Source organism: Hyla sarda, unplaced genomic scaffold (genome assembly GCF_029499605.1).
Source record: "Hyla sarda isolate aHylSar1 unplaced genomic scaffold, aHylSar1.hap1 scaffold_1299, whole genome shotgun sequence".
NCBI lineage: Eukaryota > Metazoa > Chordata > Amphibia > Anura > Hylidae > Hyla > Hyla sarda.
In genome coordinates, this window is record NW_026607922.1 from 12,541 (window position 1) to 24,912 (window position 12,372).

Consider the following 12,372-nt stretch of genomic DNA (forward strand, 5'->3'; position numbering starts at 1 on the left):
ACTAATGGATTGGTCATCAGCTGGCTGTCTATGTCCCGCATCAATATAGACCAAAGTACAGAGGGTTAGGCTATGCTATTGTGCACCTACCTGATGCATCAGAAGGTGCGAGGCCCTTGCTAAATTCTGTGCACAGACTTTGAGATCTATGCTTTAGACTGTATCTAAACCTGCTCCAACATGGACTGACATTCTGGCCTACTTTCAGCCGATGCGACTTGTCTGTCGCTGAACAGTCGCTTTTTATGTATTCAGCACCTATGTATAATGTTGTAAAAATGCTCTAGAAGCTAAAGTCGCAGAAATGTCACACATATTTGGCCTGCAACTTTCTGTGCGACAAATTCAGACAGGAAAAATCAGTATAAATCCTTAGAAAATTATCCCCCAGTGTCTCCATCTGCTGGCGGTATTGAATAAGCATTGCTGCACTGATGGGGTATGCATTAGACGAAAAAAAAGAAGAAAAAGAAGAATAATACGCCCAGAAAAGAGGCGAAAAGGAGAAAAACGTAAAAAAACGTGAAAAAAAAGTAAGAGGAAGAGAAGGGAAAAAAAGGTGGAAATGGGTTTAAAAGTGATTTCGGCGGAGAAATATATATATATATATATATATATATATATATATATATATATATGCGCACACACACACATAGATATAAACGTATTCTCCGTTGAGATATTGCAGCCGCTGCTGTGTCCAGGCCCAGGAGCCTTAGCACTGTGCTGTGATGTCACTCAATACCACTGACATCACTAGGTGTAAACAACATCTCTCCTTTGCTGTGTATGTGACTATGGAGCTGTTTGGTGATGTCGTCTATTACGGCCTTCATAGAAGCAACAGGAGATTGTTGCATCCATCTTGAACCCTCAGAACTACAGTGCTATGATGTCACTCACTTCCACAGGCCTTGCAGAGTGTAAACAACAACAACCCAGCTTTGTTGTGTATGTAACCAAAGGGATTTGTGATGTCACCTAGAACCTTCACAGCAGCGACAGCTTTATGAGGAGCATCAGCACTGCTCTGCCTGAGCAGAACCATCACCGCCATAGGTTGTCAAATAACCCGGATTTAACCCACACAGGTAAGTCCAATGGGGTGCAGGCATGTCCTCTATGCTTACAGCTTCCCGTGGGTGTTGGTTTGATACCGTTTGGGGACAGCCAAGGAGGCATCTGCAGGCAACAAAGGTAGGTGTGTGCTTGTGTGTGTGTTTCCTATGCAGATCCTAAGCCCAGTGTCACATGCAAGTAGGAGGAGTAAGAAGGGTTCCTGGCAAATCCGGGTTATGGATTGCATTTAAAAAGGCCCCGTGGGAGTGCAATGGGCCCCTGTCTTGCTGCTTAGCAATAATGGTATGGGTTTAGGTTCTGCTGTGTGTACTGGTGGTTGACTGCCCCCCAGCCCAGAGTGTGCATGGAAAATTGTCTGGCAGCCTCCCTGACAGCAAGCAGTGATAGTGCCCATGAAGGGGACCTTGTTGGGCCCGCCCCTTTCACGGTTATCGCTTCTCGGCCTTTTGGCTAAGATCAAGTGTAGTATCTGTTCTTATCAGTTTAATATCTGATACGTCCCCTATCTGGGGACCATATATTAAATGGATTTTTGAGAACGGGGGCCGATTTCGAAGCTTGCTTCCGTCGCCCTATGCATTGACCCGATATGGCAGTATCTTCGGGTACAGTGCACCACCCCCTTACAGGGTTAAAAAGAAAGATTCCTACTTTCATTGCTACCTGCTTGCTGGCTAGCCAGCTAGCCAGCCCTGTGGGCCTTGCTGCTGCTGCAGCCAAAAAACAAAAGGTGGTGCTGCTGCTGCTTCTGCTTGTGTCTGGCCCCTGTTGGAGCGTCCAGGCACAGGACTTCTGCTGCTGCTGACTAAATGGCCTCCTTAATTGGATCATTTGAGTAGCCAGCACACCTGTGCAGGTAGGGCATGACATGATAGGCAGCTGCCTTGATAGCGGGTGGGTGCTGAATGTTCCTAATTGACAAAATAAGATTAATGCTTATGAAGAAATATAAAATCTCATCCCTTCCCCAATATCGCGCCACACCCCTACCCCTTAATTCCCTGGTTGAACGTGATGGACATATGTCTTTTTTCGACCGTACTAACTATGTAACTATGTAACATAACATGGGGGGGGGGGGGGGGTCTCCTGGCTGTTCACACAGGTGTGTCATTGCTGTACATTGACCATGCATTGCTTCTGTGGTATTGCAAAGGCAAAGACAAATGCTTCCAGCTATCCATTGCACTAATGGATTGGTCATCAGCTGGCTGTCTATGTCCCGCATCAATATAGACCAAAGTACAGAGGGTTAGGCTATGCTATTGTGCACCTACCTGATGCATCAGAAGGTGCGAGGCCCTTGCTAAATTCTGTGCACAGACTTTGAGATCTATGCTTTAGACTGTATCTAAACCTGCTCCAACATGGACTGACATTCTGGCCTACTTTCAGCCGATGCGACTTGTCTGTCGCTGAACAGTCGCTTTTTATGTATTCAGCACCTATGTATAATGTTGTAAAAATGCTCTAGAAGCTAAAGTCGCAGAAATGTCACACATATTTGGCCTGCAACTTTCTGTGCGACAAATTCAGACAGGAAAAATCAGTATAAATCCTTAGAAAATTATCCCCCAGTGTCTCCATCTGCTGGCGGTATTGAATAAGCATTGCTGCACTGATGGGGTATGCATTAGACGAAAAAAAAGAAGAAAAAGAAGAATAATACGCCCAGAAAAGAGGCGAAAAGGAGAAAAACGTAAAAAAACGTGAAAAAAAAGTAAGAGGAAGAGAAGGGAAAAAAAGGTGGAAATGGGTTTAAAAGTGATTTCGGCGGAGAAATATATATATATATATATATATATATATATATATATATATATGCGCACACACACACATAGATATAAACGTATTCTCCGTTGAGATATTGCAGCCGCTGCTGTGTCCAGGCCCAGGAGCCTTAGCACTGTGCTGTGATGTCACTCAATACCACTGACATCACTAGGTGTAAACAACATCTCTCCTTTGCTGTGTATGTGACTATGGAGCTGTTTGGTGATGTCGTCTATTACGGCCTTCATAGAAGCAACAGGAGATTGTTGCATCCATCTTGAACCCTCAGAACTACAGTGCTATGATGTCACTCACTTCCACAGGCCTTGCAGAGTGTAAACAACAACAACCCAGCTTTGTTGTGTATGTAACCAAAGGGATTTGTGATGTCACCTAGAACCTTCACAGCAGCGACAGCTTTATGAGGAGCATCAGCACTGCTCTGCCTGAGCAGAACCATCACCGCCATAGGTTGTCAAATAACCCGGATTTAACCCACACAGGTAAGTCCAATGGGGTGCAGGCATGTCCTCTATGCTTACAGCTTCCCGTGGGTGTTGGTTTGATACCGTTTGGGGACAGCCAAGGAGGCATCTGCAGGCAACAAAGGTAGGTGTGTGCTTGTGTGTGTGTTTCCTATGCAGATCCTAAGCCCAGTGTCACATGCAAGTAGGAGGAGTAAGAAGGGTTCCTGGCAAATCCGGGTTATGGATTGCATTTAAAAAGGCCCCGTGGGAGTGCAATGGGCCCCTGTCTTGCTGCTTAGCAATAATGGTATGGGTTTAGGTTCTGCTGTGTGTACTGGTGGTTGACTGCCCCCCAGCCCAGAGTGTGCATGGAAAATTGTCTGGCAGCCTCCCTGACAGCAAGCAGTGATAGTGCCCATGAAGGGGACCTTGTTGGGCCCGCCCCTTTCACGGTTATCGCTTCTCGGCCTTTTGGCTAAGATCAAGTGTAGTATCTGTTCTTATCAGTTTAATATCTGATACGTCCCCTATCTGGGGACCATATATTAAATGGATTTTTGAGAACGGGGGCCGATTTCGAAGCTTGCTTCCGTCGCCCTATGCATTGACCCGATATGGCAGTATCTTCGGGTACAGTGCACCACCCCCTTACAGGGTTAAAAAGAAAGATTCCTACTTTCATTGCTACCTGCTTGCTGGCTAGCCAGCTAGCCAGCCCTGTGGGCCTTGCTGCTGCTGCAGCCAAAAAACAAAAGGTGGTGCTGCTGCTGCTTCTGCTGCTTCTGCTTCTGCTTGTGTCTGGCCCCTGTTGGAGCGTCCAGGCACAGGACTTCTGCTGCTGCTGACTAAATGGCCTCCTTAATTGGATCATTTGAGTAGCCAGCACACCTGTGCAGGTAGGGCATGACATGATAGGCAGCTGCCTTGATAGCGGGTGGGTGCTGAATGTTCCTAATTGACAAAATAAGATTAATGCTTATGAAGAAATATAAAATCTCATCCCTTCCCCAATATCGCGCCACACCCCTACCCCTTAATTCCCTGGTTGAACGTGATGGACATATGTCTTTTTTCGACCGTACTAACTATGTAACTATTTAACATAACATGGGGGGGGGTCTCCTGGCTGTTCACACAGGTGTGTCATTGCTGTACATTGACCATGCATTGCTTCTGTGGTATTGCAAAGGCAAAGACAAATGCTTCCAGCCATCCATTGCACTAATGGATTGGTCATCAGCTGGCTGTCTATGTCCCGCATCAATATAGACCAAAGTACAGAGGGTTAGGCTATGCTATTGTGCACCTACCTGATGCATCAGAAGGTGCGAGGCCCTTGCTAAATTCTGTGCACAGACTTTGAGATCTATGCTTTAGACTGTATCTAAACCTGCTCCAACATGGACTGACATTCTGGCCTACTTTCAGCCGATGCGACTTGTCTGTCGCTGAACAGTCGCTTTTTATGTATTCAGCACCTATGTATAATGTTGTAAAAATGCTCTAGAAGCTAAAGTCGCAGAAATGTCACACATATTTGGCCTGCAACTTTCTGTGCGACAAATTCAGACAGGAAAAATCAGTATAAATCCTTAGAAAATTATCCCCCAGTGTCTCCATCTGCTGGCGGTATTGAATAAGCATTGCTGCACTGATGGGGTATGCATTAGACGAAAAAAAAGAAGAAAAAGAAGAATAATACGCCCAGAAAAGAGGCGAAAAGGAGAAAAAAGAAAAACGTAAAAAAACGTGAAAAAAAAGTAAGAGGAAGAGAAGGGAAAAAAAGGTGGAAATGGGTTTAAAAGTGATTTCGGCGGAGAAATATATATATATATATATATATATATATATATATATATATATATATGCGCACACACACACATAGATATAAACGTATTCTCCGTTGAGATATTGCAGCCGCTGCTGTGTCCAGGCCCAGGAGCCTTAGCACTGTGCTGTGATGTCACTCAATACCACTGACATCACTAGGTGTAAACAACATCTCTCCTTTGCTGTGTATGTGACTATGGAGCTGTTTGGTGATGTCGTCTATTACGGCCTTCATAGAAGCAACAGGAGATTGTTGCATCCATCTTGAACCCTCAGAACTACAGTGCTATGATGTCACTCACTTCCACAGGCCTTGCAGAGTGTAAACAACAACAACCCAGCTTTGTTGTGTATGTAACCAAAGGGATTTGTGATGTCACCTAGAACCTTCACAGCAGCGACAGCTTTATGAGGAGCATCAGCACTGCTCTGCCTGAGCAGAACCATCACCGCCATAGGTTGTCAAATAACCCGGATTTAACCCACACAGGTAAGTCCAATGGGGTGCAGGCATGTCCTCTATGCTTACAGCTTCCCGTGGGTGTTGGTTTGATACCGTTTGGGGACAGCCAAGGAGGCATCTGCAGGCAACAAAGGTAGGTGTGTGCTTGTGTGTGTGTTTCCTATGCAGATCCTAAGCCCAGTGTCACATGCAAGTAGGAGGAGTAAGAAGGGTTCCTGGCAAATCCGGGTTATGGATTGCATTTAAAAAGGCCCCGTGGGAGTGCAATGGGCCCCTGTCTTGCTGCTTAGCAATAATGGTATGGGTTTAGGTTCTGCTGTGTGTACTGGTGGTTGACTGCCCCCCAGCCCAGAGTGTGCATGGAAAATTGTCTGGCAGCCTCCCTGACAGCAAGCAGTGATAGTGCCCATGAAGGGGACCTTGTTGGGCCCGCCCCTTTCACGGTTATCGCTTCTCGGCCTTTTGGCTAAGATCAAGTGTAGTATCTGTTCTTATCAGTTTAATATCTGATACGTCCCCTATCTGGGGACCATATATTAAATGGATTTTTGAGAACGGGGGCCGATTTCGAAGCTTGCTTCCGTCGCCCTATGCATTGACCCGATATGGCAGTATCTTCGGGTACAGTGCACCACCCCCTTACAGGGTTAAAAAGAAAGATTCCTACTTTCATTGCTACCTGCTTGCTGGCTAGCCAGCTTGCCAGCCCTGTGGGCCTTGCTGCTGCTGCAGCCAAAAAACAAAAGGTGGTGCTGCTGCTGCTTCTGCTGCTTCTGCTTCTGCTTGTGTCTGGCCCCTGTTGGAGCGTCCAGGCACAGGACTTCTGCTGCTGCTGACTAAATGGCCTCCTTAATTGGATCATTTGAGTAGCCAGCACACCTGTGCAGGTAGGGCATGACATGATAGGCAGCTGCCTTGATAGCGGGTGGGTGCTGAATGTTCCTAATTGACAAAATAAGATTAATGCTTATGAAGAAATATAAAATCTCATCCCTTCCCCAATATCGCGCCACACCCCTACCCCTTAATTCCCTGGTTGAACGTGATGGACATATGTATTTTTTCGACCGTACTAACTATGTAACTATGTAACATAACATGGGGGGGGGGGGGGGTCTCCTGGCTGTTCACACAGGTGTGTCATTGCTGTACATTGACCATGCATTGCTTCTGTGGTATTGCAAAGGCAAAGACAAATGCTTCCAGCCATCCATTGCACTAATGGATTGGTCATCAGCTGGCTGTCTATGTCCCGCATCAATATAGACCAAAGTACAGAGGGTTAGGCTATGCTATTGTGCACCTACCTGATGCATCAGAAGGTGCGAGGCCCTTGCTAAATTCTGTGCACAGACTTTGAGATCTATGCTTTAGACTGTATCTAAACCTGCTCCAACATGGACTGACATTCTGGCCTACTTTCAGCCGATGCGACTTGTCTGTCGCTGAACAGTCGCTTTTTATGTATTCAGCACCTATGTATAATGTTGTAAAAATGCTCTAGAAGCTAAAGTCGCAGAAATGTCACACATATTTGGCCTGCAACTTTCTGTGCGACAAATTCAGACAGGAAAAATCAGTATAAATCCTTAGAAAATTATCCCCCAGTGTCTCCATCTGCTGGCGGTATTGAATAAGCATTGCTGCACTGATGGGGTATGCATTAGACGAAAAAAAAGAAGAAAAAGAAGAATAATACGCCCAGAAAAGAGGCGAAAAGGAGAAAAACGTAAAAAAACGTGAAAAAAAAGTAAGAGGAAGAGAAGGGAAAAAAAGGTGGAAATGGGTTTAAAAGTGATTTCGGCGGAGAAATATATATATATATATATATATATATATATATATGCGCACACACACACATAGATATAAACGTATTCTCCGTTGAGATATTGCAGCCGCTGCTGTGTCCAGGCCCAGGAGCCTTAGCACTGTGCTGTGATGTCACTCAATACCACTGACATCACTAGGTGTAAACAACATCTCTCCTTTGCTGTGTATGTGACTATGGAGCTGTTTGGTGATGTCGTCTATTACGGCCTTCATAGAAGCAACAGGAGATTGTTGCATCCATCTTGAACCCTCAGAACTACAGTGCTATGATGTCACTCACTTCCACAGGCCTTGCAGAGTGTAAACAACAACAACCCAGCTTTGTTGTGTATGTAACCAAAGGGATTTGTGATGTCACCTAGAACCTTCACAGCAGCGACAGCTTTATGAGGAGCATCAGCACTGCTCTGCCTGAGCAGAACCATCACCGCCATAGGTTGTCAAATAACCCGGATTTAACCCACACAGGTAAGTCCAATGGGGTGCAGGCATGTCCTCTATGCTTACAGCTTCCCGTGGGTGTTGGTTTGATACCGTTTGGGGACAGCCAAGGAGGCATCTGCAGGCAACAAAGGTAGGTGTGTGCTTGTGTGTGTGTTTCCTATGCAGATCCTAAGCCCGGTGTCACATGCAAGTAGGAGGAGTAAGAAGGGTTCCTGGCAAATCCGGGTTATGGATTGCATTTAAAAAGGCCCCGTGGGAGTGCAATGGGCCCCTGTCTTGCTGCTTAGCAATAATGGTATGGGTTTAGGTTCTGCTGTGTGTACTGGTGGTTGACTGCCCCCCAGCCCAGAGTGTGCATGGAAAATTGTCTGGCAGCCTCCCTGACAGCAAGCAGTGATAGTGCCCATGAAGGGGACCTTGTTGGGCCCGCCCCTTTCACGGTTATCGCTTCTCGGCCTTTTGGCTAAGATCAAGTGTAGTATCTGTTCTTATCAGTTTAATATCTGATACGTCCCCTATCTGGGGACCATATATTAAATGGATTTTTGAGAACGGGGGCCGATTTCGAAGCTTGCTTCCGTCGCCCTATGCATTGACCCGATATGGCAGTATCTTCGGGTACAGTGCACCACCCCCTTACAGGGTTAAAAAGAAAGATTCCTACTTTCATTGCTACCTGCTTGCTGGCTAGCCAGCTAGCCAGCCCTGTGGGCCTTGCTGCTGCTGCAGCCAAAAAACAAAAGGTGGTGCTGCTGCTGCTTCTGCTGCTTCTGCTTCTGCTTGTGTCTGGCCCCTGTTGGAGCGTCCAGGCACAGGACTTCTGCTGCTGCTGACTAAATGGCCTCCTTAATTGGATCATTTGAGTAGCCAGCACACCTGTGCAGGTAGGGCATGACATGATAGGCAGCTGCCTTGATAGCGGGTGGGTGCTGAATGTTCCTAATTGACAAAATAAGATTAATGCTTATGAAGAAATATAAAATCTCATCCCTTCCCCAATATCGCGCCACACCCCTACCCCTTAATTCCCTGGTTGAACGTGATGGACATATGTCTTTTTTCGACCGTACTAACTATGTAACTATGTAACATAACATGGGGGGGGGGGGGGGGGGTCTCCTGGCTGTTCACACAGGTGTGTCATTGCTGTACATTGACCATGCATTGCTTCTGTGGTATTGCAAAGGCAAAGACAAATGCTTCCAGCCATCCATTGCACTAATGGATTGGTCATCAGCTGGCTGTCTATGTCCCGCATCAATATAGACCAAAGTACAGAGGGTTAGGCTATGCTATTGTGCACCTACCTGATGCATCAGAAGGTGCGAGGCCATTGCTAAATTCTGTGCACAGACTTTGAGATCTATGCTTTAGACTGTATCTAAACCTGCTCCAACATGGACTGACATTCTGGCCTACTTTCAGCCGATGCGACTTGTCTGTCGCTGAACAGTCGCTTTTTATGTATTCAGCACCTATGTATAATGTTGTAAAAATGCTCTAGAAGCTAAAGTCGCAGAAATGTCACACATATTTGGCCTGCAACTTTCTGTGCGACAAATTCAGACAGGAAAAATCAGTATAAATCCTTAGAAAATTATCCCCCAGTGTCTCCATCTGCTGGCGGTATTGAATAAGCATTGCTGCACTGATGGGGTATGCATTAGACGAAAAAAAAGAAGAAAAAGAAGAATAATACGCCCAGAAAAGAGGCGAAAAGGAGAAAAACGTAAAAAAACGTGAAAAAAAAGTAAGAGGAAGAGAAGGGAAAAAAAGGTGGAAATGGGTTTAAAAGTGATTTCGGCGGAGAAATATATATATATATATATATATATATATATATATATATATATATATGCGCACACACACACATAGATATAAACGTATTCTCCGTTGAGATATTGCAGCCGCTGCTGTGTCCAGGCCCAGGAGCCTTAGCACTGTGCTGTGATGTCACTCAATACCACTGACATCACTAGGTGTAAACAACATCTCTCCTTTGCTGTGTATGTGACTATGGAGCTGTTTGGTGATGTCGTCTATTACGGCCTTCATAGAAGCAACAGGAGATTGTTGCATCCATCTTGAACCCTCAGAACTACAGTGCTATGATGTCACTCACTTCCACAGGCCTTGCAGAGTGTAAACAACAACAACCCAGCTTTGTTGTGTATGTAACCAAAGGGATTTGTGATGTCACCTAGAACCTTCACAGCAGCGACAGCTTTATGAGGAGCATCAGCACTGCTCTGCCTGAGCAGAACCATCACCGCCATAGGTTGTCAAATAACCCGGATTTAACCCACACAGGTAAGTCCAATGGGGTGCAGGCATGTCCTCTATGCTTACAGCTTCCCGTGGGTGTTGGTTTGATACCGTTTGGGGACAGCCAAGGAGGCATCTGCAGGCAACAAAGGTAGGTGTGTGCTTGTGTGTGTGTTTCCTATGCAGATCCTAAGCCCAGTGTCACATGCAAGTAGGAGGAGTAAGAAGGGTTCCTGGCAAATCCGGGTTATGGATTGCATTTAAAAAGGCCCCGTGGGAGTGCAATGGGCCCCTGTCTTGCTGCTTAGCAATAATGGTATGGGTTTAGGTTCTGCTGTGTGTACTGGTGGTTGACTGCCCCCCAGCCCAGAGTGTGCATGGAAAATTGTCTGGCAGCCTCCCTGACAGCAAGCAGTGATAGTGCCCATGAAGGGGACCTTGTTGGGCCCGCCCCTTTCACGGTTATCGCTTCTCGGCCTTTTGGCTAAGATCAAGTGTAGTATCTGTTCTTATCAGTTTAATATCTGATACGTCCCCTATCTGGGGACCATATATTAAATGGATTTTTGAGAACGGGGGCCGATTTCGAAGCTTGCTTCCGTCGCCCTATGCATTGACCCGATATGGCAGTATCTTCGGGTACAGTGCACCACCCCCTTACAGGGTTAAAAAGAAAGATTCCTACTTTCATTGCTACCTGCTTGCTGGCTAGCCAGCTAGCCAGCCCTGTGGGCCTTGCTGCTGCTGCAGCCAAAAAACAAAAGGTGGTGCTGCTGCTGCTTCTGCTGCTTCTGCTTCTGCTTGTGTCTGGCCCCTGTTGGAGCGTCCAGGCACAGGACTTCTGCTGCTGCTGACTAAATGGCCTCCTTAATTGGATCATTTGAGTAGCCAGCACACCTGTGCAGGTAGGGCATGACATGATAGGCAGCTGCCTTGATAGCGGGTGGGTGCTGAATGTTCCTAATTGACAAAATAAGATTAATGCTTATGAAGAAATATAAAATCTCATCCCTTCCCCAATATCGCGCCACACCCCTACCCCTTAATTCCCTGGTTGAACGTGATGGACATATGTCTTTTTTCGACCGTACTAACTATGTAACTATGTAACATAACATGGGGGGGGGGGGGGTCTCCTGGCTGTTCACACAGGTGTGTCATTGCTGTACATTGACCATGCATTGCTTCTGTGGTATTGCAAAGGCAAAGACAAATGCTTCCAGCCATCCATTGCACTAATGGATTGGTCATCAGCTGGCTGTCTATGTCCCGCATCAATATAGACCAAAGTACAGAGGGTTAGGCTATGCTATTGTGCACCTACCTGATGCATCAGAAGGTGCGAGGCCCTTGCTAAATTCTGTGCACAGACTTTGAGATCTATGCTTTAGACTGTATCTAAACCTGCTCCAACATGGACTGACATTCTGGCCTACTTTCAGCCGATGCGACTTGTCTGTCGCTGAACAGTCGCTTTTTATGTATTCAGCACCTATGTATAATGTTGTAAAAATGCTCTAGAAGCTAAAGTCGCAGAAATGTCACACATATTTGGCCTGCAACTTTCTGTGCGACAAATTCAGACAGGAAAAATCAGTATAAATCCTTAGAAAATTATCCCCCAGTGTCTCCATCTGCTGGCGGTATTGAATAAGCATTGCTGCACTGATGGGGTATGCATTAGACGAAAAAAAAGAAGAAAAAGAAGAATAATACGCCCAGAAAAGAGGCGAAAAGGAGAAAAACGTAAAAAAACGTGAAAAAAAAGTAAGAGGAAGAGAAGGGAAAAAAAGGTGGAAATGGGTTTAAAAGTGATTTCGGCGGAGAAATATATATATATATATATATATATATATATATATATATATATATGCGCACACACACACATAGATATAAACGTATTCTCCGTTGAGATATTGCAGCCGCTGCTGTGTCCAGGCCCAGGAGCCTTAGCACTGTGCTGTGATGTCACTCAATACCACTGACATCACTAGGTGTAAACAACATCTCTCCTTTGCTGTGTATGTGACTATGGAGCTGTTTGGTGATGTCGTCTATTACGGCCTTCATAGAAGCAACAGGAGATTGTTGCATCCATCTTGAACCCTCAGAACTACAGTGCTATGATGTCACTCACTTCCACAGGCCTTGCAGAGTGTAAACAACAACAACCCAGCTTTGTTGTGTATGTAACCAAAGGGATTTGTGATGTCACCTAGA

General features: G+C 45.8%; 5 non-coding genes across 5 annotated transcripts; all 5 read left to right on the top strand.

The window, feature by feature from the left end:
* The first annotated feature begins 1,510 nt into the window (after nt 1–1,510).
* LOC130304952 (U2 spliceosomal RNA) lies at nt 1,511–1,701 on the top strand. Its single transcript, XR_008854655.1, has one exon. It is a non-coding gene; the product is annotated as a U2 spliceosomal RNA (small nuclear RNA).
* Nucleotides 1,702–3,775: 2,074 nt separating this feature from the next.
* Nucleotides 3,776–3,966, top strand: LOC130304912 (U2 spliceosomal RNA). The gene has a single exon (XR_008854618.1). It is a non-coding gene; the product is annotated as a U2 spliceosomal RNA (small nuclear RNA).
* A 2,093-nt stretch (nt 3,967–6,059) lies between these two features.
* Nucleotides 6,060–6,250, top strand: LOC130304913 (U2 spliceosomal RNA). The gene has a single exon (XR_008854619.1). It is a non-coding gene; the product is annotated as a U2 spliceosomal RNA (small nuclear RNA).
* Nucleotides 6,251–8,330: 2,080 nt separating this feature from the next.
* On the top strand, nt 8,331–8,521 carry LOC130304914 (U2 spliceosomal RNA). Its single transcript, XR_008854620.1, has one exon. It is a non-coding gene; the product is annotated as a U2 spliceosomal RNA (small nuclear RNA).
* Nucleotides 8,522–10,616: 2,095 nt separating this feature from the next.
* Nucleotides 10,617–10,807, top strand: LOC130304915 (U2 spliceosomal RNA). The gene has a single exon (XR_008854621.1). It is a non-coding gene; the product is annotated as a U2 spliceosomal RNA (small nuclear RNA).
* The last annotated feature ends 1,565 nt before the right edge of the window (nt 10,808–12,372 follow it).